The following is a 26,258-nucleotide window of genomic DNA, read 5'->3' on the forward strand; positions in this document are numbered from 1 at the left end:
CAAAGGAAATGACAAGAGAGAAGGAAATGGTTCTCTGATCAGAGATCCCTTTCTAGCCACATACTTTTGGTGGGGAGTGGGGACAGGAGAGATCTACACAGGATTGTGGGACCTGATAATGGGGAACAGGTTTGTCAGCATAAGCAGCTGCACAACTGAAGGAAGTTACAGTCCTACATGATATCATACACAGATCTGTGAAAAAGGGTGTCTTGTCATATCACATGTGTCTAGTTTCCCTCCAGGGACACTGGCAGTAGTTACCATGGATAAGACAGATGCATGACACGAAGGACAAAAAATACCACGTGTTGGTACTACTTGATTAATTTCTAGTCTAATTCCACTGATTGGCCAAATTAGGTCACTTCTGTAAAAGTATAGGGGACTAGTCAACAATGAACATTCTTCTTGCAAAACATGATAAATCAAAAATGCTTGGAAGACCTCACAGCTAATACAAAATATACAAATTTTCAATACAAAGAGAAGTACAGGCAAGCTGGAAGCCAAGAGCAATGCCAGGCAAGCAGCCCAGACATTGGGGGAAACAGCTCAGACACTCGAGATGGCAATTAAAATACAAGTTCACTCACTTGAATGGCTCAACTTCAGTGGGTCTTCAGCCAGAGTTTGATGCTATTGCATGTGAGACCAGAGAAGACACATTTTTTATTCTTGAAATTGAACTTCTTCCCCAGTGTGCACTTTTAATGGTAGATACTGTTAGAGTTAAAAGCACTAAAATTCAGATCATGATACTCCTGTGAAAATGGCTTGAAATTGAATAAAAATAGATATATATTTTTAAATTTATATGTTTTGGTTTTGTAATACTTATTTTCTGAAGGTTATTTCAATTACTCATGTTCACCAGGAGAAAGGATGACTTCCCAGGAGATCTAAAACCAAAAAAAATTGAAATCTTAGAAAAGTGTCAGAGCTGACATCAGAAAAATGTTTGCATCAATAAAGTAATTTGTTTTAATACTTTAAATTTTTACTTTCAAAAATTTTCAACTGAAATTCTAACTGAAATAAATCACCCTGTTTTTTTTTTTTTTTTTTTTTTTTTTTTTTTTTTCCCCCAACAAACAACTTCACCTTTGGGTTATTTTGATTTTTCTTGTCACGGTGCCTTCTATAACAGGACTGCAGTGATTCTGCACTGTTTACCATTATGTCTTTTTGCGTCAGCAATGGTTCTCTTTCACAAGTTTCCCCTACAACTGACAGTAGAGGTTAGTGAAATTTTCTTCTCTTGCATGATAATTTTTGAGTTAGTTGTCATATCTTATGCAAAGTCTATTCCTGAATTTCTAGAATTTCTGTTTTTTATAAATAGATCAGAATTCTCAAGCTAAGTCTGCACAATACATTTTAAAATGCATTTTAAAAGGGACAGTCAGTATCTATTACAGTAAACAGAAGCAAAATTGAATTAAAACTCCAAAAAAGATGTCTACATAGTGAGCATGATATTTTGATTTGTGAATAGAAACTATCAACATTACCCATCCCTCCTTCCCTTCCCTCCCTCCTCACCACCCCCCCCCCCCCCCCCAAATTAAAAAAAAGTGAAGTTAAACCCCAAATATATCCATAAGCAGAACCACAAAATAATGAAGAATCTAGAATATCTGTTTGGAAAAATGCATGCAGTCTTGTTTTAGGATTTAGGTGGCTGAAGTTGCCTGGCTTCTTCCTGGGGATTATTGACTGCAAGGTTCCAGTGTCTCACAGTGACATGACTGCTACTTCCCTGTTTAGTTAATTGAAGATTTGAGTAACTCATGGTAAAGAGAGGCAAACACAAAGAGCAATTGTCTTGTGGTTGTTTTGTGGTGTGGACTTGAAGGGCCATACTCTTTGAATGAGTTAACACCTCGTCCCCAGAGTAAAGAAGGATAAAAATAAAGATCTGAATAGTATTGTTCCAGTCGAGTAAAATTAGAAGCCGTTTTTAACAGCTCCCATTCTGCAGTGCTATTGTTAGAACTTGTTCACTTGCTGAAGTGTGCTGCATAATGCTACAGTATGTACTCCCTCCTCAGTGTAAGAACTCTTTTCTGATAGCTTTCTGGAGCCAAGAATGTGCCATATAAAATGAAGCACATTAAAATGTGCATGAAAAAACAATTTGCTTTATGCCTGGTTATACCTTCAAGGGTGATAGTTATCAATGTATTCAATCTGAGTCTCTGTGTCTAATCAAGTATTAGAACACAAAATGGTTGTAAGCCTAATAAAACCATGGCAGTAGGAAAGCCAATCACCCAGTGATTTGCTGAAAAGTTTGTGGGGTGTGGAAGAGAGAGGAAGAGGAGTAGAGAAGTGGGAAACAGAGACCTATTGGTATTCGTTCAGTTTGAATGTGGCTTTTGCACAATTTATATTAGCTAATTAGGTGATCATCCCAAAGACTTTACAAGGAGGCAGAATTTTGTACAAAATTTGCATGAACTGTGGTACAGGCACCACATGGACAGGAAACATCCTGGACCCCAAAACAAGCATCCAACAATGATCCTGCCTGTTATAACTGGTTGGTGGAAAGGAGAGATTTCTTCTTCTACCAGTTTTTATTGAAATCGTCATATATATGTCTATATAGACAAGTCATGGTAGAATGAATCCAAGGTCTATTCCTATATGCTGACTCTTCTGGACTTCAGTTCAACAATTATTGAAGTATTTATGTCATTAGCAGCCATTAATTTAAATTTTTATTTTTATTTTTTTGTTAATAGAAGTACTACATATTACTGTTTCCCTCCCCTTGCAAAAATGTACACTGTTCCATGTGTAAGTAAGCTACAAAGTGTAAAGGAAAGAAGTAGAAAAGTAAAAGAAATCATGCACCCTTTGAAACACAGGCAAAAATTCTAAGCATGAAAAAAATGTACATCCTTGCAGGAATTTATTCTCGTTTCAGCATGAGTAGGATTTACATGTCAGTAATTCTATATTGCAACAGGCACTCAGAGAAATCTGTGCATTTAAGTAGGCCTCTAGAATCTTAAGACAAGAAAGAACTAATATTTGATAGGCTCCTAGCAAGATAAACTTCATAGGGACATCTGAAATGTGAAGGAAAACATCCAAACAACACCTACTTTTCCTCCATCTGATCTTTTTCCTCTCTTTGAATTCTCCAAGTGATCATCTATAGCAACATGAGGACCTACTAGGAACACAAACTACCTGAAAATTCCACAGAGATTCAAAACCGCAGACCTCAAGGATATATTCAGACCTAAGAAGATGCCCAAATAGACTTAAAGGCCCACTCTGGCATCTGGTTTCAAGACCATGGCCAGTGACACAGAAATGTCATTATTCAGAGTCCCTGTCCAAAAATGGGAGAGATGGATGCACTACCAAATTTATATTCCTCTTGAACGTGGTCTGAATTTGACTTTCCTTTCAAGGACTGTGTAGGGATCAAGGACATTGGAGGCCTAGAAAGTGGGCTGAATCACTCCTTGCTTTCTGAAATCTAGGCAGAAGAATCTACTGAAGGGGCCACTATGTCATGGTGCTTCCTCACAAGTTTAGCCAGCCCTCAATCCTCTGAGCTATAGAAAAATAATTGGAGAAGAAGCAGGTAGAAATTCCTTGCCACAGATCCCATTGATTCATATAGTTCTTACTGAAGGACTGGGATATAATCATGTGTGTTTCTTATGTCAATAATGTATCTCCTGCCCTGTAGGACCCTTTAGTTTACTTTGAACTTTCATTATATAAGATTTTTTTTTTTCAAGTGATAATTAAAACAGTAAGTACCTGTGTCTGGATTTAACTTTGGTGGAATTATTTTCAAAGAGATACAAATTACATCCCCCGTTTCTAAAAATAGCATCGGTGGAAAAAGACCTCATATAGTCTCTGTCTAGTATTATGAGGTCTATACAGCAAGCTTTGATTTCCTCATATAGAGGAATAACTTGGTAAAATTCAAGGGATATACAGTCACTGACTGGAGGAATTTCTAAGGCATTTGCCTCTCACTTACTGAAATATGTTAGTCCTTGAACGTGGTTCCTTCTTTGAATGTGGTAATACTTAGAGCCTTGTGTTGCCTTTGATCACATACTTTAATCATAGAAATTAGAGATGGAGCAGGCATATTCATTCATCTAGTCCATTTCCTGCTGCTGCAGGATTGGTCTGCAGCTTATTTTTGAGGGCTTTCTAGTGCTCTCATTTCTCCCTGAGATCAATGGGAGCTCCTCACCCAGATCAAGGGCAATGAATGGTTCATAACTTGTGAAACTCATACTGAATTTTATTTTGTATGATGTTATGTTGCATAAGTGGTGGAATAGTGGAGAATTCTTCTCTTACAGCTCAAAGCAAAGCATCTGCTAGAGGACTAGGCAGGTATTAGTTTAGAAATGAAAGAATATCATGGTTATTTTTCTGTGCATTCACCTTTCTAAACACAAGTGGCTTTCTGTATGTATCATGTCTTCTCTGTGCAGAATTTTCAGTCAGCTTTTCATTCTTCCTCAGTATTTTTTGCTACACAAAGATGATCATTTTTTTCCTTTCTCTCTCTCTCTCTCTTTTTTTTTTTAATAAAAAAGCTAGATTAGTGTTGCTGTAAGAGAAAAAAGTTTTTTTTTTTCTTTATTTTTAACCAGCTAAACTGGTTTCATTGTATTCCTGACATGTTAGCATTTCAGAAAGGACAGACATAAAGTTTTGCATGTGCTATGGTGAATTTTTAAGTTTTGGTCTTTGAGTAAATTGCTAATGATTTGCCTACCATCTATATTAGGGAAATTAAGATAAAAGTTTTACCTTGGGGTTTCTGGTAAAACAATATTGTCTAGGGCAATGATCATGCAGTAGGGGCTGTTTACACCTTTTTTTATTACCGAATTTGTTATAATCCCTGAATCTTTCCTCCACCCAACATTCCCCTCATTAATTGTTGTTTCACCTCAGAAGGTTCTGATGATTTCCAATATTCCCCTGGCTTCCATGATACAGTCTATCTGGCATTTCCTTTCTAGTACAGTACTCTTCAAAGTAATTAAAATATAAGCCACAACATGAAAAAGCCTGAATTCAGCTGTCAGGCATGTCTGCATATCATGGCACTGGTCCGACCATAAGCTTCTTAAACGACGCCCTGCCACAGAGTTCCACAAAATGGAAGATTGCCAAACAGTTTTTAATTCATATAATTTAAACTCAGTGGCATGAATAACTGCAAAATGCAGAAAACTGTCAAAAGAAGTCCAAATACTTGCTGAGCTACAAAATCAAATGTGACTTTTCAGCTTCCTCTGTGGTTTGTAGTTAGTGTTCATTATTGTGTAACAAAACACAGCATCTCTAGTAACTGCTGCTTATTTAATACCTGTAGCAATGAAGCCCTTGCCCTGATCCAAAGCAGTGGCAACAGTGCAGTTTCTCAAACAGCAGCAGAAAAATTGTAGTACATAACTGCAAACATGAAACTGCCCTTGCCCTAAATATATTTTAAGTGGGCATCTAATGAGCAGGACCAAAGGAATTCCATGGAGGAGGAAGTCTTAAAATAGTATGGTTGTGAGTTGAGCTGTACGAGGTATTTGGCTGGCTCTCAACCCGCAGAAGGCAGTGTCACACAACAGCCCAGTGTTGCTGGGGGCAGGTCATTGTTAGTCCCCGCAGGAAAGGGATTAACTAGACAATTGCTTTTCTGCAGAGCAGAAACAAACTTCCCCATTAATTGCTACCAGCCTCTTCCTGCTCCAGTAGGTTACTCTGGCTTCTTTCACTGCTCGGCCTTTGCCATCAGAGCAGACAGTACCTATAGTACAGGATGCCCTTCTCCATTAACTCTTTCTGTGTTTGTTCTGCACCGCAGCCTGCTGCAACACTTGCCTCATAGAGATGACGAAGTATTTTAAGATTTACCATGGAGATTTAATCATACAAAATAATTTATTATTGTTATGCACTGTGCATCACTATTACAGCTGTAATATAGCATAAACCTATGTGCAGCTCCACGTGAAGAAAAGGCCTTTTATCATACCTCTTACAAGAAAAAAAATAAATAAATAAACGTCTGATATTTAGATTAATTTTCTCCACCTTAGCTTGAATTGCAGTTACAGGAATTGCCATCCTGAAGCAGTCCACTAAGTTAGCTAAAGTGTATTACTCTCCCTCCAGCTACAGTCTGGGCTAGATGCTTTGCGGGACGGTGAGGCTGCATGCCTGCAGGAATGCATACTTTCTACCTTTTAGCTTGTTGATTATTTGCAGACAGAACACTATGCTCTACCTATGTGCCAAGATAGAACAATCTTGTAGATTAGGTTAATACTATATTATTGCTGCTGAAGAGCTGGCATCTGGGCACAGAGGATTTTTGTCTTGTTCCTGTGTTAAACAAACTAACGATGCACATTTGTCTCCATCTGAGGTTGGGGAAGGGGCACCATCCAGTCTAATCTTGTTTACTTTCTTGATTTTTCTCTGAATTCACTTTGGTATAACTGAGTATGTCTGAAACTGATATTATTATTGACATCTTTTCTCTTGCTATCACTTCCTGCAAAACTTCTAGTTACTCAGGCTGGTATCTGGAGTATTTAAATATTTACCTTTTCTGTCCCCTCTCCTGCGTCCTTGATATGCACTTATAGGTTTTTGCAAACCCTAAGACTTGTTCTTGTGTAGATGTGTAAAAATATTAGATTTCCCCTTCATCCTCTTATTAAAATTTTCCCTTTCTTGGATCCGGGGATTTCCTGCATTTTTGGATACTTACTGTCACTCTGAGAAAGCTTTTGGTGACAATGTCACTCCTCTGCTGCAATGCTACACTTTTTGAATCTCTCCTTTCACACCTTCAGAGATCCTCTTAGCCTTTTTCAATCTTCATGGCAGCCTTTTTCACTAATGCTTATGGTTTTTTACTAACGTTTATGCCCCTTCCTCAGTGTGTATCAGATCTCACTCCTCATTTTCATACATCTCTGTACATCATCTGTGCTCATTCACAGCCTGGAGAAATGTGTCTTCCTATTCCAAGAGCATAAATGATGTGATCACAATTACACCTTTGGGGAAGCTCTCCTGGTATTATGTATCAAGCACCTTTCCTTCCTTCTCTCAGAAACACACAACCCCCCAAAGCTGCTGGTGTGCCATTCCCTTCCTACTGAACTTATTACTATGAAGGACAATATGAAATAGGAAAAAACGAAAACCCATAGAAAGCTCCTTGCTGAAACTCATTGTACACCAGTCAGACACTGCAAAGTACCAACTTTTTACCTGAAATGCTAATAATAGGTTCAGTAAAGAACACAAAACCTTGATTGTCTCCCAAAAGTGCATGTGTTGCCTGAATTGCGTACACTCAACCTGATACTTCAGAGGGTGAAAAATATCCCATTTCAGCACATGTTCGATTATGCAGTGCTGAAAACATTAGGGTATATTTCTTGTTACACTACTATCTATTATTATATTACAGTTCTCTCTGGTAGCAGTGTATATCTCATTTTTAAACCAGTTAGAAAATACATGATAATCATTTTTAAAAAATTAATTAATTACTTAAAATATGAAGTCTGGATGTCTGATAACGTTTTAACTTTCTTGCATTTTTTTCCTCTCAAAATAAGGCCTGCATATATAGCTAATATTTTTTCTTTATCTACTTTTCCTTCAGAAACTTTTAACATTTTTAGCTTTTACTTGTGACCACATGATCTTCTGAATGCTCCATTTTCTAAGCATGAAATTGATTTTCTACACGTATGCCAGCATGAAGCATGATGCAGACGGAATCTAAACCAATGAGTTAAAAATAATTTGTGAGTTAAGTTTCTGTATCATAACAGCTTCGCCAGTTTAGGGAACATTAGTAGTGGAACAAAAGGCCCAGCACAATTAAGAAATTGTTTTTTCTGCTTTACAGCACCACATATCAAATAATCAAAAAACCCTAATAATTTATTTCAGGTTATATTTTTTCTTGAAAGATGAAACTGTTCCTAGGTCTACTTATAAATAATGAAATTATTTAATTAGAATAGATATTTAGCTGCTGTTGTGATTTTTCCCCAAGCCATAATTAATTAATTTATTGATTTTAGTCATTATACATTTGCAAAGAATAAGAATATAACACTACATTTTGTCACAGGACTTTCAGTGCTAAACTGAGCTATAAATCCTTTCATTCTTTGCTCAAATTTCAAGCACTGGATGACAACATAGGTGTGTCAAAGGCCTGCCAGTTGCCCCAAGCAGAGACTTTATTTCTGGCCTGTCTTGAGGAACTATTAGTCTTGTTCCTATTACTATGGGCAAAATGCTGTAATATCCTTTCGTTTATTGTCCAGGATATCCTAGTGTTGAATTCCACATACAACTATGTATCTGAATACATACATACATACACGTGCACTTATGCATACACGTACACATACATATATACATATATTTCTGTTGCTGCTGAAGCAGTAGAAACATGAAATAACACGCACTCCTGAAATGCTTTTTGGAAAATGGCTTTGGATGAACAACTGTGAAAAGACATACACCTCGTGTAGTTGCTGAAAATGTACAGAGGTAAGAATACTTGGTGAACGTGAATGTAATAGGCCTTTCTTCTTTTCCCCAGAACATCAGCTGTAGTCAGTTAGACTGTGGGAAAGAGAAAGACACTGTGTGTACGTAGTTGATTTGCAGGGCAGAATTACTCTTCAGACACATATACAACTGTAGAGAAGCCAGTGTCTTCTCAGTACCCTGTCCTGTCCACTCCATGCCATATAAGAATATATATATATATGTATATATATTTGGGGTTTGTGTATGTGTGTGTGCCCACGTGCAATGTTCTTGGGTCTCAAGAAATCCCTGTGGTTAGGGCTCTGTAACCTTCAACTTGACCAAGACCACCAAATAAATGCCTTCCACTGAAAGGATGTCCAATTGTCTGGTCTTTACTTCTAAGTTCTCACAAGAAAGAACTGTATGAAAGTAAACAAAAAGATAGTATGAGCTATAAGTGAACTTTTGTTAAAGCATTTGATACACTAGGTCATGAGCCATTTCTGTTGAGATAAGTTCATATTAGCTTATATAAGGAAATTAACACGTGGGTAACAAAAAAGTCTAAAGCAAAATGTGGTAAAGTTTCTAATACTGGTACAGAACAGTTTAAAGTCTGGTTTTCATTTTCAGCTTTATTAATGGATCAGTAGAGAGGCCAAAGAGAAACCATTAAATGTGTTGGAGAAAACTGTGTGAATGTTATTGAGGACAGAGATAGAAAAAAAATCAACAATGCAAAAAGCCTTCCTTGAACAATAATTGATTACTGGCCTATTTAAATTGATTGCTAAAATGAAGTCAGGAAGGCGGCATTTTTTTTTCTTTTCTTTTTTTTGCTGGATCAGATTAAGGGAAAGCTTGGGGTAAGCCTTTGTTTTTTTCTTTTTTCTTTCATTTGAACTGTGGGAGCCTGTCAGCTCCTAAGAACTTCCTGTACCAACTTCGCTCCTCTTGTAGGGGACCGGAACAGCAGAAAACATTCTAGAAATTGTTTTTCATCTTTACAATTAGTTTAAAGTTTGTTAGAAGGCAATGAAGCTATTTTATGGCCTATAGAATAAGGGGAATGGGATATGGTATCAGCATTCCGTGGACTTTCCTAAATGAAACAGCTTGGACTACAGAAGGCAGAAATCAGTGCCCCTTGTGACCCTTGTGAGTCTTATGTTCCCATTTCCAACCCAAGAATTATCAGTAAGAAGGTATATTTGCTTTGGGTTAAAATGAAAGTGAGACTTTTTTACTTAAGGGAGCCTTTCCAGCATTAATTAATCTAACAAATTGATTCTACATTTTGGCAAACTTTGAAGCATGTCACAATTTCCTGATTATCTAAGCCACGAGATTCAAAATGAAATAATAGACTTTTGTTCTAATCAAGTCTTATGGAGAATTGTGCATGACCAGCAGGCAGACATTATGTGTCTTGTTCCAGATGTGAGAGAGCTCAGAAAACTCTTAGAAACTGAGCCTATGTTACCACAACCCTAGAACCGCAATTCACCAGACATAACCTTGGACATCGCAGGGCAGAGAGGGAAAGGAGGGGGCAGGGAATTGGCAGAAAGAGTGTGTGGGCACCAGCCTTTCACCACCACTTTCTGTGGCTGCCTTGAAAACTGGAAGGGACAATTTCTGATCTGAATGTACATTTTGTCCTAGACATCTGGCACTAAGAAATCACTAACTTGAGAGAGGATGCTGTCAGCTCCTACCTACACTTCCTGTTTGGCTCAGAAGGCTGCTAACAAGATCACTGTCCTGGACCTGCTGAGTCCTGCAGGATAGTGCAAGACCCAGCAGATGCCTGGCACTCTTCGCTGATCATCATTTGTACAACTGTGGTGATCTATTATGGTAGTGTACCTCATGATTTTTGATTCTGAGAGTTTATCTAATTAATACCAGGAATCGTGGCCATTCCAATGATGACAAACTTCGGATATATTGAATGTGGTGATAATACTGTATTGCAGTCAGTTAAACCTGGGTAAGTATTACAAATATTAAATTCTGAATTCAAACCATTCCACTGCTGAATTTTCTCCATGTAGGTTGCACAGTCTACCATTTAATCTAATGTCTATACACAGGATACAGGACGTTGGAATAAAATTACTGCTTTTTCTGAGGTCTTGCCTCTGTTACAAAGCTTATTGTGGGCACATTCTCAGCACAATCTTTGCTGAAGTACTACATTTAAGTACTTCATGTCAAAAGTCAGTACAGCGTACTAACTTCAGGGTTACACTCAAAGCTAACTAAAGGGAATGGGGGGCAGCCAGCAAATTAAAGATGTCTAAACCAAGCTGATTGCTTAAAATATGGTCTTGATACATGTCTAAGTAACAAGAAAAGCTTTGGGATCTTATAAGAGATAATTTAAAATGCCTAGAGGAAATTTAAAATTGTAATGAATAAACCATACTGTATGTGTGCTAGTACTTTGACAGGACTGATCTTCTTAAGAAATAATAAAAGGGTTTGATATAGTCATTTGAAATTATTAATGTTATGTGTTGAAAAGTGCTGCCTCTGCCAAGATGCACTCATCTTTTCTCACTCTCTTTTTTTTTTTCCTAGATAACAGTAAATTCTACCTAGATTCTTCTCCTAGCCAGTCTCCTAAAGTTCACCCTTCATTCTTTTTTTTTTTTTCCCTCAGAAGTCCCAACAGAGCTTTTAAAGCCTACTTGAAGGGCTGGATTATGAAGTCCTTACTCATAGTGACTAATTCTCAATTTGTTACTTTCAAATTCTAGCCTGAGTCTACACCCTGAGGTGTGTGTATAAGGGAGTTATTCAGTATGAATTAGCAGTTTCCAAAATGATTGGGGCTTTACAGAAAATATGCCAATTCAGGTTATCGAAATTCATCAGCTTGGAACACTTACAATTCCAATTGTAGTAAAGAATATGAACAATAAATAGCAAGACACAACAGCATGGAAATTACTATTCAGTGCTTCAGAGGTAGTAAGCTGTGAAGCACCATGCCAAAGATCAAGGAAGAGGGGGTTTTCTGAGCGTGAATTATTGCACCATAATTCATGCTCTGGTATACAATGCAGAACTTGTAAGATCATTAGGGAAATGAGCTTTTAAATATTTCTAAATCAAATGCTGATTTGATAATGTAGTATGGTGCATTAGGATTCCTTCTCCCTTTCAATTTATAGCAAAAACATAGCTTTACTGACAGTATAGCATGATTTTTGGCATCTGGACTTGCATGGTTTAACAGGAGTTGAGTTTAGGTGAAACCTTCAGGCTGTAGAGACTTCTGGAGGATGGAAACTTTGGAAGTCTATTCTAAATTTAGTAATTTGACATCCTTAACATACAAATCCTATAGGCTTTCAGGCTTATATGTAAACAAAAAACTGACAGTGGACAGCTGTCATGGACACTATAATTTCGACAATGCAATAGTAGCTGGACTGTTTTTAAAGGGTCCTTTTGGTCTTAGGTTCAAAAGTTTTGAAACCTTCTTCACAGCTGAGCTCTATAGCTTTTATCAATGGAAACATAAGCAAGGGGGTACCAAACCTGTGCCTGCAGTCATATGAGAGAATCTTCTTCTCACTCTGTTGAAGCAAATTCAGACTGTATTTCCCTGCATGCTTCTAGCTGGTATTTCAGAGGGTAAGTCAGCAGTGATGTCCCACCTCAACAGATAAAACCTACACCTGTTGCAGATTAAGTATGTTTACATTGCATATTGTATCAGTGTTTAGGCATAAAAGCCTACTTTCTGCACAGGTGTGTAATTTCTCACAAAATTAAGCACTGGTACTCTAGAGCTTATGTTTTTCAGTATTTAAGTACTAAAACTGCTGAACCAGGGGCAACATAAAGCTTTGTTAGTGTTTTGCTTCACTGTAACTGATCCAGTCTTTAACTGTAGCTTTTATATTGTGGAGATCAAATTTGAATTATATTAAAGAAGAACTCACTTCTTAAAGCAAGGTTCTTGAAGAGGTGGTTATATAAAGACATCATTTTCTCCTGAAAAGATCCTTCTTCTTTAGCTGTTCATGCTGGTAAGATTTTGCCCACATTTCTTTGTGTTAACTTTTTCTCACTAAAGCATCCAACAAGGGAGCTCTCAGTGCAATTGGCAACAGAATGACCACACTGTTTGAAATGCAGTATACAGCATCACTGATATAAAACTCTTATTTTTGGGTCTCATATGTCCTTGCCCAATTGAATGATGTGGACTAAAGTTTTGAACACTCACAGAGCAAGGGGTCATTTTTCAGAGCTGAGGTACCTCTACTTGATTAAATTTAAACGTTTGCATGCGGAAAATAAATGGGTACACGAAGCAATATTTTAATTGTCTTATTCACCTTCTAATTATCTTCTTTCAGAGTTAAAGAGACTGGCAGAAACATTCCTCTTCCCTTCCTTTTCAAAGGGTTTGTGTTTGCCAGAAAAAACAGTATTTGACATTTTACCAATGTAACTGAGGGAGAAAATGGCAAAATTAAAACAAGGCAAGGTTCACTCAGAGGCTACACTGATACTTCAGGGCAAAGAAAAAACTTATTCAACAGGAACTTGAAATACATAAAACAATTAGCCTGAGGTCCTTACCAAAGGCTTCTGGCACTGACAGAGTGTAAATAGTAAAGATTAATAAATGTGATTAATTAAATCAGACCAGATTTTGCTAGAGGACACTGATGTGTTCAGAAAAATTTCTCTGTCCCCTCTTACAAAGTTTTATTGTAGAAACTGAAGCACCTGTATTATTTCAATAACTGAAATATGGATATAGTCAAGCAGGATATTCCACTAATTAAGGCATCTTCTGGGGAACCATGAGACATTTAGACCTGTCCAACTGTTAGTGATAAGAAAGTGAGTATAAAATTGTAGGAGTGATTTAGATCACTAAATCACAGTTTCCTTGTGAAAACTGTTGCCTATAGCATTGTTCACAGTCTTGAGAGAAAATCTGGGTTTCTCACCTCCAGAGGTCATTTTCTTCCTTGTTATAGTTAGCATAATTCCTAAAATGATTACAATTGGTATACATACAACTCATTTGTTGAAAGCATAATCTAAAATGCCTTCATGTAGTATCTGTTTCTTCTTTCCTCACTTTTAAGGAAGAGGTAACTGAACTAGCAAAGCAGCCACTGTAACATTACTGAGTATCAGGGACACTGGGAGGTAAGTGATGTCCCAGAAGACCAGAGGAGGAAAAATATAATGTCTGTCTTTAAACACAGAGAGAAAGAAGACTTGAAAAATTAAGTCCAGCTGGCCTGATATCAATACTGGGAAAGATACTGAAACAATTTACTAAGAAGACAGTTTATAAGTACTTAAGGATGATAAGAAAAAGCCAATACAGATTTATCAGGAAAAAGAATGCCAAGTCATTCTAATTACTTTCTTTGACAAGGTAACTGGCCTTGTGAATAAAAGGATGTGGCAAATATGATATATACCAATCCCGCATTTTAAGCCATTCTCATAAAACATCGTCATAAGCAAATTAAAGAAAAATGACCTAAATGAAAGTACTACGAAGTGGCTGAAAATCCATGGTTGAGAACAGGTGTGAGTAGTTCACTATTAAAGTGGGTTGTTGGTAAATCTATTTTGGTCAGTGTCAGACTGTGCAAACTCTCATTACAAAATCTGATGTTTCCTGAGAGTGGGAGAGATCGTAAACAGTTTCTAAAGCATAAGTCAATTGAAAAATGATTGTGAAAAATTGGAAGAATGATCTGAAACCACTGAAATGAGATTCAATAAAGATTAGTGTGAAGTGTTGTTTCCAGGGAGGGACAATCACACACTTACATGCAGAGCAGAGAGTAAATGGCCAGACAACAGTGCTGCAGAGAAGTAGTCAAGGGTGATAGTGGAGCACAGACCAAGTATGACTCAAGAACATAACGTATTTTTGGAACAGCAACATTATTCTGCGGTGAAATAAAAGAAAATGCCTTGTGTCAGACGGAAGTAGGAATTCCATCCTGCTTGGCACTTTGAGCTCTCAGCTGGGGAACTGAACCCAATTTTGGGCACCACTTTTTCAGAAAGATGTAGACAAATTGGCAAGTGTCCAGAAGAGAGCAACAGGAACGATAAGCGGTTTAGAAAACATGACCTATGAGGAAAGACTGAAGGAATTGGGTTTGTTTAGTCTACAACAGAAGAGCCTGAGAGGGACATGATAACAGTCTTCAAGTATGTAAAAGGTTGTTGTAAAGAGGACAGTGATCAATTATACTCCAAGTCCACTGACAAAACACAGAAAAAGTGATTGCTTTAATTTGAGGTAAAGAAGGTTTAGGTTAGATATTAAAAAAAAATAAATCCATAAAAATAAAATCCTTTTACTACTCTGAGGATAACTAAGCACTTAAGCAGTTTTCAGGCATTTTTAAATAATTAAGGAATAAAATAAATATGGGCCAGAGAAAACAGAGGTATTTTCAAAGCACAGGGGTGAACTAGGTAAATTACTGGAGTTCCTTTCTTGTTCTGTATTTCTGGTTTCTATGAAATATGTGCATTAGAGTTGTCTTTAATTTGCTCTGCAAACAAGCTACCTGGCCCTGAGCTTCAGGAATGCCAGAATTAATGAGTTTCCTAATTTATACTAGGGTCATTTACTTTATTTTCATTTCTAAATTTGTCTTCTCTTCTTGTTTTTGAAAAGGGGAATACAGTGATTTGAAAGTTGCGGGTACTTAGCTAAAAAACAACAACACATGATTGTGTGTAATAGGCATTACAACCATTGTTATCAAAAGTTTTTATAAAGTTTTTGTTTTACTGAGACACTTGAAGTCTTAAGTTAATCTCTTAAAGAACAAAGGGCATCAATGACCTAGCGGGTGTCTTTATTTCCCAGAGAGCATGAACTTACTGTTCTGTTTCTGATATACTTGTAACTATGGAATTGTCTGTATGCAGTAGTAAATATGAAAGAGACATTATCATCTTCTGATCTTTGCAGCTCCTTAGCAAGGAAAATACTAGAGAAGGTGAGTTAACTTAAACCCATGGTCTGTATATTGCAGAGACCCATAGGCAGATATATGTTCATTTCTGCTGGTTTTGCTTTGAAATTGATAATTTGCATCAGAGAAATGGCAGGACAGGTGAGGGAAGATAGCAACTGAAACCACCACAGGAAGATCTGCTGGGGTTAAGCTTTCAAAAGCTTATAGCTAAATTCTTGCCATAGGTTCAGGTAGTGTAAAACAAGGTGCTTAATTATTGTCTACTGCTATTTTTACACCATTTGGTGCAGTTATTTGTGATTTATAATATTGGTGTTAATTTTAACTCAGGTAAGCTGGTGGAAAGGAGATGCTAAAATTGTTGCAAGGTAATACCTACACTTGTGACGGAAAGAGACCTCCTAGGTCACAGAATCCATCCCCCTATTCCTACAAATTATCAGATCATATAACCCTCATCTATTTAATTAAAGTTGCCTTAAAAGTCAGTATGAACAATTTAAGAAGCTGAGCCAGGCACATGTCTTGTATTTTCAACTGGAATTGTTGGTCAAAAACAGGGAAGGAAGTGTAAAAAAATCAGCCATTTACATGTTAGTGGGGCATAGTTACAGTCTATCCATAGCAAAAGAGCACAACGATATTTTATGCTTAATCCGGAGCCACAGCCTTAAATTTTGCTCATTTTAGACTGCAAACTCCACAGAAACTGTCTACATTTGCTTAATATATTACAGTGTTGTAAAGCTGGTACTCATTGCATTACCAGAAAAGCTGGCTTTTCAGCAATATGTAAATCAACACACAACATCATGATCCTAACATACCACACTGGTGAACTGAATAGGTGTTCTGGTGAACTTTCAGCTCTCACCTTTCTGACCCTGATTGAAACCCCTCATCGGCTCAATTATTTCATTTCTTTTCATCACCAGTTCCTATCCTACAGCCCCCCTTCTCTGCATGTCTTTATTTTTCATTGATCACTTCCCTAGTAGGTACTTTGTGCTCCCTCCCAGTTTATCTGGTTATTCCTTACCTCCACATGGACTGCAAAACACTTCTTCCTTTAAAGAGACAGCAACATATCCCATAGCTAGATCTGCTAGACCTCATCAGATGACATGGTGAAGGTCTAGGCATCAGAGTTATTACTGATATTTTCCTTTTACAATGCTGTCTCTCATGTTATAATCTCCTCCTCTCCAAGAAATAGCCAGAATGTCTTCAAGTATCTGAGATGGCATAGATACACTCAAGCTGATAAATAAAGCATGGACAAGTACTGTTCTCTTGTACGTGTTGTACAGCATTGTGGTGCTACATTTCTGCTAAGCAAGTGGTTCCCAGTGGATCTGAGATGTAATTATTTGCGTTCTTTTCAGGTACGTTCAGTAGCATGAGGGCTATGTTTCTGCCTGTCAGAATCAGGTTTTCATAACATGAAAACTGTGGGGTTGTGTTGTGTTCCTTGGTGCAAAGGTGTATTCAAGATGTGTGAATGCACAAAGCATATGGGATAGTATTATAGGACAATACAAACTCTAATCTGTTGTGGTCTCACTCATGTAGCCTGCTGGGTGAGCTCCCTGCCTCATGTGCTCTCCTATCAGTCATGCCTGGGCATTATTATTGAAAACTGTTAGTCAGCACAGGCCAAAACTGTGACAGAAAAGGTATTAATAACTAAGCAAAATGAATGTTCATAGTCCCGTAACCAAGTTCACTCCCTGGCCCTGTTTTATTTGGCAGTGTAGATATAGCCCATGCTTTGGACATGCTGTGCAAAGTATTATCTGTTTTATTTTTGCTGTAATGCACTAAGGCAATGTGTAACATATCAGATGCTTCCATTTTTGAAGATATTTTCAGCCATGAGATTTCTTTTAATGGCAATAATAACAATAATTAAGAATCGAGTGCCAAAAAGTAGTTCACGTTTTGCATGTTATAGCTATTCTCTGAAACAAATGTCCTGTGCTAGGAAATAAGAAGCAAAGGGTGGCAGAGTTCATGGACAGTAACTCTTGCTTTGAGCTGGAGACCTCTCTTTAGACATGTTTATTATCATTTTGTACTGATTCAACTGCAGGTTTAGCAGCAAAATGAAAAGCTGTCTTGTTTAAAGGAAGATGTAACTCATTTTATGAACAAGAACTGCAAACAGCTGCTTCCATATGTTGCTACTATCTGGACAAATTCTTTGTTAAATGGCATCTTTAAGATTAAACTGGTGCTGAAAATAAACACAACAAAAGCGTGAGATGATTGAGGAGAACAGTGACCCATTCCAGGAGAAAATACACTTTGTTTCAGCTGATGATGAATCTGCATGACCCAGACAGAGCGTTCTAACATTGACTATCGCTGCATTCTGCATTACTTTGACATATAATATAAATGTCTGTGATAAGGGGTAAAAAGCACTTTGGCCCATCTGTGCTAGTTTTAAACCTGTTTGTCCAAATTTACTTTGGGATGTTCTTTCTTTCTTTCTTTCTTTCTTTCTTTCTTTCTTTCTTTCTTTCTTTCTTTCTTTTTTTTCTTCTTTGTTTTCCTTTTTTTTTAATTTTCTTTTTATTTTTTTATTTTTTAAGCGAAATTTTAACATAGTTTGGGCCTACTTCTGCTTTCTGCAGTATCTGTATTAGAAAATGTTTTAAGTGCAAACCTCTGCTATCCAGATTGAAACACAGTTTGCAAAGGTGTCATCATGCTCTCTTTGAAGTTGAAGGGAGACACATCTGCCTTGAATAAGAGCAGGATCAAATCACCTAAGCAAACGGTTAACTATTCAAATAGTCCCTTGGAAGCTAAGTATGGTTTGAAGCCCTCTGTAAAGGAGACAGAATTCTGGCTTCAGTTTTAATGATGAAGTATTTTCCCTTTGTGACAGCTAAAATGTGAATCTCCTGCCATCGTCTTCTTGCCCCTGGATTTACACTTAATCTTATGGATCTTTCTTCTCCAACAAACCCATAGCAAAAAGTGAGATATGCAAGCCCTGTCAGGGACTTCTCTTGTTCTGGAAGTCTCCTCCTAGGACAGCCTACCTCTGATCACCTGCTTCTTGCTATACTTTCCTTCTTTGAATTTCTATTTTTTGCTTCAAAGTGTTTTCTTAACAGAGCCTAAGGAAGCATATATGTTTGGCAAATAATGTGCTATCACTTATAGATCATTAAATATCCTTTACATGCACATATTTTACACACTTTGTTTCAGAAGGGATGCTTGAAAATTAATTGAAGAAGGTGTGGAAAGGTGAGTATATGATTGTGGATACTTGTCTAAAAACGCACACGTGTCAGGTAAGTAAGTTCCAAGTTTTTTTTCCTAGACCCTTTTGAAAGAGAATTAAGCTTGTTTTTGCATTACTATTTTGCAATATTTTCACTATATAAATAACATTTTTTCACTTTGGAAGGCATATATTTACTTTTTGTTGTCATGGATGAAGGGGAAATCTTGAAAAGATGAGCCACCTACTGACAGTGCAGAGAGTCTGAATTAATAGCTCTCATGGGTCTGAGCTCCCATTTCGGCACCAAATTGATTCCTATGGCCCAGCCTATCTCAGCGCAGTGCTGGACGATTTCTGCAGGTCCCACCCAACCACGCATTTCTATGCATCTGGGATTTCAGAAATGACTATGGCCACAGCTTGTCACTGAGTTATAGCAAAACCCTCCATGGGTGTGTTTAAGGTACTACTCTGCAGCCATTAAGCTTTACCCACAGAATTCAATCATTTTTTCTAAGATGATCACAAACAGCATATTAATTACTGTGGACTATGTCATCCGTTGTCTTCTGTTTTGCAAGATTTTTTTCTTAATCATGTCAGTCTTTCTGCTTGTCATATCTCTGCAATCAAATGCATGTCATTTACACTCATCGTATCTGAATTGAGAACACACATTTCAGGCTTCTATGTATTCAAGCAAAGTGAGCAGAGGAAAAGCCAAATGTTAGCAACTACTGCTTTCTGTGTCTCATGTGGAAGACTTATCTTGATGTGCAGTTCTGTGCTGGTTTAAACAGGGAAGTGACATTTAAAAAAATCCACTTTGGGGGATGTTATTGAAAGAACTTAAATGCATGTTATGATTAACTTGCCAAAGCTACTAGAAGTAAACACATCCTTAATGTAGACTAGAACGTCTTCACATAAAACTCTTTCCCACATCCCCCTCCCTCCCCTTCACCTCCCAAGTTTCATCCTACCCTAAGGCAGTAAAATCCGTAGGGTGGGGGTTTCCTTAAACACATTGTATATGAGAGTATGTGACTTATCATCTCTGTGCCTCATTTACAGTGAGACTTAGCAGCTGCTTCGCAACCATGTGATACATTGAGCTTTGTATAATAGTTCACTTGAAGGTCTTTGCACAGTTCAGGCATGTCAGCTGAGTACCTTCAAGCAGTGCAGGGACTTGTAATTAGAGTGGCCCGAGGCTGCTCGCCTTTCTGAGGGGCTTTGTCTTCCCCGTGGATCCCCGTGGCATCCTGTTTCCAGAGGCTTGCCATCCGAGTGCTGCAGCGCAGGCTCAGCAGGCAGTGGGGGGGATCCAAGGTATGTCAGGAACTGCAAACAGGTATGAGAGTTCAAGCCTAGACAAAGGTCTTGTTAGTCATTTTAACACAAAGCATGCAGCACCTTGCCCCTCTGCTCGATTCAGCAGCAGGTAAAGAGAGAACCACCCTGTGCTTTACCTCAGTGGAGTTATGCCCCAGTCCTTTTCCAAAATAAACAATCCACCGTGTTTATCTGTAATGACTTTTGTCACTTGAAGCAAGTTGGCTGATGCAGACATTCCTGGGAGGATGTCAAAAGAAGAAACATACTGTTTTTCCAAGTCGTCCTTTTAAATGACTACATCACTTCTGCAGCACTCTGAGCACTTTATACCCTGCCTGCAACTTCTCATCCATTTTTCCCTGAGCATTTTTGGAAGGAGAAATTGAGCAATTTGGAAGGGATAGGCTTGAACTTCCTATTTCTGCCTTTCCATTTCTGCCATGCCCTATGACAGGAAAAAAAAAAAAAAGAGAGAGAGAGAGAGAATGAAAGAAAACGAGAGTTTTAAACAGAAGAGTACACTTTTGGCCACTCCTGCTTACAAAAGCACTTTGAAACATGGAGGTTTTCAAACAGCAAAACAACAAGGCACTGCTACTCCAGGTAATGGATAATTTAGTTTTACCTCTCAAAAGGGTTACTTCTGATGGCTGTGGTTGCAGGAAAAGTTCCTCAGAAGGTGGCACACTTTTCATCTGGCTCTGTAGAAAGTAAAAATCAATGTATAAGAAATGACAGGCACGTGGGTGACCACCTTTTTAAATAAATTTGAAGAGATGCCATTTCTGATGAATGAAGAACGGGTCCCTTGTCCCAGGACTCTCCTCCTTCTGTCTCCCTAGCAGAGCAGGGCTGAGGACATGCTCACATCCACCACAGCATATAGCCCCAGTAGCTATATATATTACTTTAAATAAAAGAGGGCCATGGGCCACCCTCTGGCTCCAGGCCTACCCAGGCTCAGCTGTCCCCAGAGCAGCAGAGCCTGTCACTGGCAGGCCGTAGCTCTCCTAGTAAATTAAATGGTTGGAATAAAGACAAGTGGAGTGGCTGTGCCGCCACACTGTGAGGCTGGTTCTTGGCTCTGAGTGGTGCCAGAGATTGTCCAGAGGTCAGCATGGCCCCGAAACCGTTCCCAGTAGGCCAGCTGAGCCAGCCCCCACCTTCTGGTGGGAGTCTTCCAGCCAGCTGGCCTGGGAGCCTGAGGCCAGGCCCGGGCATGCCTCATGACCAGCCTAGCTGGAGTTTGCACCCCCATGATGGTGAGAACAGATCCATGTTTCCTCTGGGCTATGGGGTATCCCTAAAAGAGAATTACCATGTCACTCAGTTCAAAGCATCTGAAACAGTTGAGGGCTGTGTGACAGGCAAAACAAGCAGTGCTTTTATAGCATGGGAGGAACAGATGCGCTGCATACTCAGCAGTGTGCCAGGATGGCATGGGAAGAACTTCAGGGTGTGGTGTCTGCTGGGATTGCATTGGAGGCATGGAGAAGGTGGAAGGAACCAAACGTGGTGCTGCCCCAGACCTATTGCCTTTTGGAATTGGTCCCTGGGGGCACCACCGCCTTACTTCCTCCAAAAGACATGTGCTTGTCTCTCACTGCCAGTGCAGCAGTCGCTTGCTACTCTCATTGCTTCTCTTCACTTTGCTGCTACCACTGCTGCCCTGGCTTTTCCGTAGCCTCTGGAAAGCCTGGCAGTAGCATTTCAGTTATTGGTAGAGTCGGTGCAGAAGGAACATAATTTCAGACTCATCCCCCCCCCCCCCCCCCCCCCCCCCACCCCGCGGGACTCCTTGTTTTGTGGACTGGAAATGCAGCCACTTGTGGAGTTTGCAAATGCACAGGGCTCCCTTCAAGCTTTCTCACCCAAGAGCCCAGCTTGCTGGGCAATACAAACCTGAGACTAGACTTACTTTGCTGTTTCTGCTGAAGCACGTCTAGCACTCAGAATAACTGCTAGGTTTGCTTCCACTCCTAAGATCCTTGCAGCCAATGAAGAATTGCTTGCTAACATAAAGCTCACAGGTTTCTTGTTAACTTTTGTCTGCATTGTGTTTTAGTCATGGCAGTCTAGGTAGACATGGGAAAGATTCAATGAGCCTCCATGGGTTTTTCTTCTGCCTCTAGAAATGGCAGACTAGAAACAGCCCAAATACTGGGACTGTTTAGCTAGACCTGGGGTTTGGATACTGTGATTCACTGATGCTAATACTGTTATTTATATCTGCCAATTATACTCAGTAATACTGAATAGATTTTGGCCTGGTAAATCCTTTGTATGTTCAGAAACAGGGAAGCCTGATGAAGAGATTTCCCTGTCTGTCCCTCTGGGTTTGTAACTAAAAGTTATGACTTCAGGCTTTATATTCTCTCTAGCATTTTGAAATCAGTATCTCATTTTATTAACCTGAATGTTCTGGAGCTTACCTAATTACCTATGACATAATAATATTGTCACTTGGCCAGTTTTTCTTTTAGAGATAATATTTTATGAAGTTCTACATATGCATCGCTGAATTGCTTCATGCGTTTCAGTGCTCTTGGAAATGAGCACTGTATCAAATTCATCACAGAGTTAAACTTGCAAGTTCCCATGCACAGGGCTCATCCAGCAAGCTTGCATTCAGCTCATGTTAGTTTAACACTGAACATGTCTGTGATTGTGCTTTGGCTGGTGTCAGTGACAAAGTCCCATTGATTTAAAGGAAAGTAGGATGGGGCCCAAAATGCTAATTCTGTTGACTCTCTTAATGGGCTTTGGTTTAACCCTACAGCACTGAAGACTGTTTCGTTTCCTATGGCCCAACTTTATCTCTTCATCTCAATACTCCAAGTTTACATGACTCCCTTTTTCATCCCATCAACAAAGAATTATGCTGAATTACGGCTTTGTTACTAAAGAGGAATTGTGTGTTTGAGGTATATTTTTCACGAGGCATTTTGGCCAAGTGGATGAGGTATTAATATGAGAAACTATAAACAAGTCTCGGTTTTTTAAACTGCAGATAGAGTGATTGGCTTAATTTGTTTCTATACACTGCCATCTTGAAAACTAAACTGAAGCATCCAAATTAAACAGGAGATGTAAATATTAGCCAGATGTTCCCTGGTGTCAGAACTCTTTTTTGTTTCTTTAATTCTATTAAATGGGTACACTTTTTTACATCTAACATAATGACCTATGTTTTAGGTTTTGGTCCTGGCCTAATGGCTTTTTATCATATGATTATGATATCATCCAATCATGTAAGCGTCATGAGATGCTGTTCAGCTTTGCTGAAGCACATGAGTGTCAAACTGCTTAGTTTAGGCTGAACCATTTGTCTGACTGTCTTAATGTGGGGAGTGAATGTGCTGTTAATTTAGGAAATGCCAGCTGAGGCTGAGGGCTTAGCGAGCCAAGCAAAACAGAACACTGACCACAGATTGAAACATTACAGAGTTCCTTAATGGTTCTGTCAAAAAGAAATATAACACTTTTTTTTTTTTTTTTTTCTTCCCCCTACAGAAGTTGCAATAGTCTTCTGGTGCAAGTAGCAACCAGTAGGGCTTTAGCATTGACAAACATGGATGGAAAAGACAGGCACTTGACTTAGGTTTTGGTTCATGCTTTTTCCTAAAGGCATTTGTTTGAGTTTGAAGATAGTGAAGCTTTTTTATTCTATTCTTCACTTTTGGTATTACCTGGCAAATTGCTGCAACTACCGGTCAGTAAGAATTTAGCAGATACAGAAGGAAGATTTATAAAGTGATTTATAAACTTATCAATTATAAATTTATCACTTTATAAAGTGATTAAAATTGTAGCACTCACCTGTTGGGTTTGATGCAAATGAACAAATCAAAATGACATCTCTTTATTTTTTTCTGTTACCTCAAGAACTTTGCTCAGAAATATGGTCTTCTTCAGTTTCCCTCAGTGTAGGTCTGTATTTGTAAGATACTAAGAACGCTTGAAGATTGTTGAATATCCTGCTAAGCACTGACAGTTAAGCACTATGAAAACTTCCCTGTATTTGGCCCTAGAGCTCGAACAGTTATGAATTCTGCTGAGAAAGTTTGCTTCAACAATCCTTACTATAAGACCCTTTTGTTCCTGAGCTGCTAGGGCCCTTGTCCTCCCCTGTCTTTTGTTTTATTATTTTTTCTTTACTGATCTCTTTTTAACGTTGCTGGTCTTGGTTGGGACAAGAACTTGTTTTATGATGCCTACTTAGCACCCTAAGCACTTTGGTGGGTAAAAGAGAGAAAGCTTGATAAAATTATTGTTATTATTCTTTATCTATTCAGAGCTTTGTTAGAGGAGAGAGGGCTGCCTGTGAACTCTCCTCTGCAGAAATTCTCATCACTTAGGCCATTTAAAAATAGACTGGACAAAGCACTAGGGAACACTCTGCAGAGGGCAAGTCTGCACTGTTAGTGAGGGGGACTAGATGACTTTCCCATATCTATGTTTTTTATTGTAGCAAGGTAATATTTTAGCAGTGTCCTCTAAGGCAACAAAACAGAATAGATTACTCTCAAATGCACATCTGCCCTGGGGTTTCCACCACAGTCAACAACTACAGTGAAAATTTCAGCTGTAAATGACTGAGTAAGAATAACTATTTTTTGCTGTTGAATTTCAAGATATCCTTCACAGTAAGCAACATGAGTGTTTCAAAGTAAGGCTCTGACGGTCCATCCAACTCATGGGAAAGCACTTTTCAGATCATCCTTGTGAAAATAATGTAGATGTTCTCTTTTTCCCCTCTCTGATGAAAGGTGTGAGTTGCCTCCAGTGACATCGTTTCCATCTGTCTTGCTGCTATGTGAAGTACCCAGTCCTGTAAGACAAAGGAGGTGGAGGCCACTTACAGTCCCAGAAGGCTCTCATCACATTGCAATATTGGGCTTTATTTTGGTTTATTAGTTTATTATCTGGAGAATGTGAAAGAAATTGGGCTGTGTTTCTCGCAGAGGAAAGGCTATATCTATTGAAACAAGTGCACCAGAATGAATGGATCAAAATCTATAGAGGCCTTTCATTTCAGTTACTGAAGCCACTTTCTATTCTGTAAAGTATGTTTTATAGCATTTAAAATAAGCAGAGAGAGCCTCTAAAATCTTCATGTTTGTTTGGTCTCATATGTAAGCCAAAAGTCTATCAGTGTATTTTGTGAAGCTCTTAATACTGCTGATTGCAAATACAGTTGATATGCATCCATAACGATGAATTAACAGTTCTTAACATGTATATATATATTATGAATATAACAATTTCCAGAGATGCAAGATGTAAAACACCATAGCTGAATTCACAAGATGTGCACATGATAGAGATGAATAACTTATCACCTCTCACCACCTCCCTCTCTTTGTTCTCATAACTAGTATTTATTTAATGTCTAAAATGATATTTTAATACCTTCATGACTTGGGCCCACCTCTTTATATGCCCCAAAAGATTTTCACTCCATTACTGGGGACTATTAAGTAGCAGATCCCAGATCCTCAGTATGTCAAGCAATGTCATTCATTGGCTGACCAGAAGCATACATAATTCATATTTAAACTTTGTTTATGGTATCTAGAGAATGTTTTCTGATATACCATGTTGCATCTTCTAGACCTGAAGTCCCCAGCAACCCAAAATATAGCCTCCAGTCAGAATGTGTTTTGTCCTGATTTTGTTAAAAAATGCGTAGAGAGTATGAAGTACTTGGTTTTGTCTTGCATGTAAAGGCAGAGTATTTTTTTTTTCATACTCTGCATTGTCTGTCCAACATAATTCTTTTGGTTAAATATTTTGTGGTTCTTTAGTCATTCAGAAATACTTCAAGAATCTTCTTGTGATTAAAGTGAGATGAGAATTTTTGTTTAACAGCGTCTCTAGTCTATCCTTATTTCTGCAATGGTAATTTTTTTAAATGATAGCACTTCTACTATCCCAGGTTTGTAATCACAGTGGTTGTATATCAGTGTTTCACTTAAGTGTTATTAGTAAAGAATTGCTGCTATCAACAGAACCTTGTGATAACAGAAGTTCTGCTACAGTATCACTACTTCCACACTAAAGCATTTACAACTCAAAGATAAACTACTGGGTGGGAAAAA

The 26,258-nt window shown here is 38.3% G+C and overlaps 1 long non-coding RNA gene across 1 annotated transcript in view; it reads left to right on the forward strand.

Annotated features, from left to right (window-relative positions):
* The window catches only part of LOC121066644, a 144,166-nt gene that overhangs the window by 109,621 nt on the left and 8,287 nt on the right, over window positions 1-26,258 (forward strand). The window lies entirely within an intron of this gene.

This window comes from Cygnus olor, chromosome 2 (genome assembly GCF_009769625.2).
Source record: "Cygnus olor isolate bCygOlo1 chromosome 2, bCygOlo1.pri.v2, whole genome shotgun sequence".
In the NCBI taxonomy this organism is placed as follows: domain Eukaryota; kingdom Metazoa; phylum Chordata; class Aves; order Anseriformes; family Anatidae; genus Cygnus; species Cygnus olor.